We start from the raw sequence: 2,776 nt of genomic DNA, 5'->3' as shown, positions 1-2,776 counted from the left end.
AATGACAGTAGAAATTATAAATTTTAATCAACAAGTAATATTTACTCATATACAAATTTTATTTTAATTAATTTATAAAATAAATAAAAAATCCCACAAATTACTTTTATGAGGTAAGGGAAATACTAAAGGAAGCATAGTGACTCGAGTCAAAAGACTTGAATAAGATAAATCATTCTATCAACTTAATGTTATACAAAAACAGTGATTCTGTTTCTATCTAGGTCAGTTCTGTTCACTACAGTTAAGTATATGTGTTCAAAAATGCACAAAAAACAAAATCCTAAGTATCAAAAGAACTACCGTTTACAAATGACGCTTACTACACATTTGAGAGAGATGTTTTGTTGTTGTTGTTGTTGTTTTTTGTTTTTGTTTTTTTTGTTGTTGTTGTTGGCAGAGCTAGCTGAGGTTTTATTTTGGATCAAAAAAAGAAGCAATTGAATTGTTTTATAGCTGGAGGCATGGGCAAGGGGGGTCCCCACGTAGTAAACTCCCCTGTGGGTGGGCTGAAGGCCCTCAGTTGGGTCTCCTGTTGCCAATGGTACCCTACATAGCGGTCTCCCTCCCAGGCTCTGGGGCAGCACAGGAGGGGTAGGCTGGGAGGGGGTGCCGCAGCTGTTCACTTGGGCAGGACGTCAGAGGACTCGGACACCAGCTTCCCATCGCATGTCTCGATCTTCTTCACAACCATGGCCCTGGAGGAGCTGGTGCAGCTGAAGGAGCTGGAGCCCGCACCAGAGCCAAAGCTGGAGCCTAGGCTGTAGCTGAGGCCGGAGCTTGTGAAGCCCCCATAGGCCAAGCTCAGACCACCTCCAGAGCCGCTGGTGGTCTTCGTATGAATACTCATGTTCTGCATCCCGGACTCCAGCCGGCTCTCCTCGCCCTCCAGCAGCTTCCTGTAGGTGGCGATCTCAATGTCTAGGGCCAGCTTACGTTCATCAGCTCCTGGTACTCACGCAGCTGCCGCGCCATGTCTTGCTTGGCCCGCTGCAGGGCGGCCTCCAGCTCGGACAACTTGGCGTTGGCATCCTTAATGCCCAGCTCTCCACGCTGCTCGGCATCTGCAATGGCGGCCTCCAGGGAAGCCCTCTGGCCTTTGAGGCCCTCAATCTCAGCCTGAAGCCGGCTGATGTTTCGGTTCATCTCGGAGATCTCAGTCTTGGTGCGCCGCAGGTCACCCCCGTGCTTCCCAGCCAGGCTCTGCAGCTCCTCATACTTGGTCTGGTACATGCTCTCAGCCTCAGCCAGGCTGCGGTTGGCGATCTCCTCATACTGTGCCTTGACCTCAGAGATGATGCTGTCCATGTCCAGGGAGCGGCTGTTGTCCATGGACAGCACCACAGATGTGTCCGAGATCTGGGACTGCAGCTCCTGGATCTCCTCTTCATACAGCTGCCTGAGGAAGTTGATCTCATCAGTCAGCCCTTCCAGGGAGACTCCAGCTCTACCTTGTTCATGTAAGCTTCATCCACATCCTTCTTGATGAGGACAAATTCATTCTCCATCTCTGTACGTTTATTGATCTCATCCTCATACTTGTTCTTGAAGTCCTCCACCAAGCCCCTGCATGTTGCCAAGCTCTGCCTCCAGCTTCAGCTTCTCCTGGCCCAGAGTCTCCAGCTGCCGCCTAAGGTTGTTGATGTAACTCTCGAACATATTGTCCGTGTTGCTCCGAGACGTCTTCTGCTGCTGCAGGAGGCTCCACTTGGTCTCCAGCATCTTGTTCTGCTGCTCCAGGAACCGTACCTTGTCTATGAAGGAGGCAAACTTGTTGTCGAGGGTCTTGATCTGCTCCTTCTCCTGGGTGCGCACGGCCTGGATGTTGGGGTCCACTTCCAGGTTAAGGGGGCTCAGCAGGCTCTGGTTGACCGTGACTGCGGTGATGCCTCCCATGCCGCTGGCCCCACCATAGCCGCCGCCCAGGCCACCCCGAAAGCTGCTGCTTCCCACTGGGGAGAAGCTTGAGGAGCTGATGCGGGCACCGGGCCCACTCGTGTAGGAGCGGCTGCTGAAGGTCCGGGGGCCAGAGGTGGACACCTTGTAGGACTTCTGGGTCACCCTGATGGACATGGTGGAGGCAGGAGTGGAGGCAGGCGGGCCGAACCAGGAGGAGATCCTAGAAGGAGGGGAGATGAGAGAGATGTTTTGAATGAAAAAATAGAATATCTCATAGGATGATGTTGTATGCTGCTCAATGTCTATGAAATATTCTACTTGTATACACTGTGGATATTTGTGCTTTCAAGAAAAAATGGCTACATATTTTTAAATATGTTAATGTAGACAACTAAAAATCTTCAAGGAGTTACAAGAACACTAAAAACATTGAATAGAGTTTAAAAATATATAAGGACTTGATGAGAGCAAAAGTAAATCAAGAGAAAGAACCAGAGAAGTAATCAAACTGGGAAAAAAGTGATCCCTTCAGATACTGATTGATAACAAGGATGTCAAATCTGCCTGTTGTCCGCCTTCCTCCAAGGAAAAATGGAATAAGCACAGAAAACGACTACAGACATCTCAAATGTGATATTTCCCAAATATTGGAACCAAGTTAAAAACTGAAGAACACAAGCAATTAAAAACAAATCTCTGAAGAAAAACTATGCCACCACTTTCCATATTAAAATTATGTTTAAAATGTTAAAATGCAACAAAAAATAGAAAAATATATTATTTTGGTGAAAAAAACAAGAGACTATAAAGTTTAAAAGCACATTTGAATAACAGCCCAGTAGAATGTAAATAATAATAAAATTAAGACAATGTATAG

The 2,776-nt window shown here is 47.1% G+C and overlaps 1 pseudogene across 1 annotated transcript; it reads right to left on the bottom strand.

Annotated features, from left to right (window-relative positions):
* Positions 1-393: 393 nt before the first annotated feature.
* LOC112633464 lies at positions 394-2,132 on the bottom strand (annotated as a pseudogene). Its single transcript, XR_003121530.1, has one exon. The product of XR_003121530.1 is annotated as a keratin, type II cytoskeletal 8 pseudogene (transcript).
* Positions 2,133-2,776: the final 644 nt, after the last annotated feature.

This window comes from Theropithecus gelada, chromosome 10, assembly GCF_003255815.1.
Source record: "Theropithecus gelada isolate Dixy chromosome 10, Tgel_1.0, whole genome shotgun sequence".
Classification (NCBI taxonomy): Eukaryota; Metazoa; Chordata; class Mammalia; order Primates; family Cercopithecidae; genus Theropithecus; species Theropithecus gelada.
This window is presented reverse-complemented; position numbering and strand designations above follow the sequence as displayed.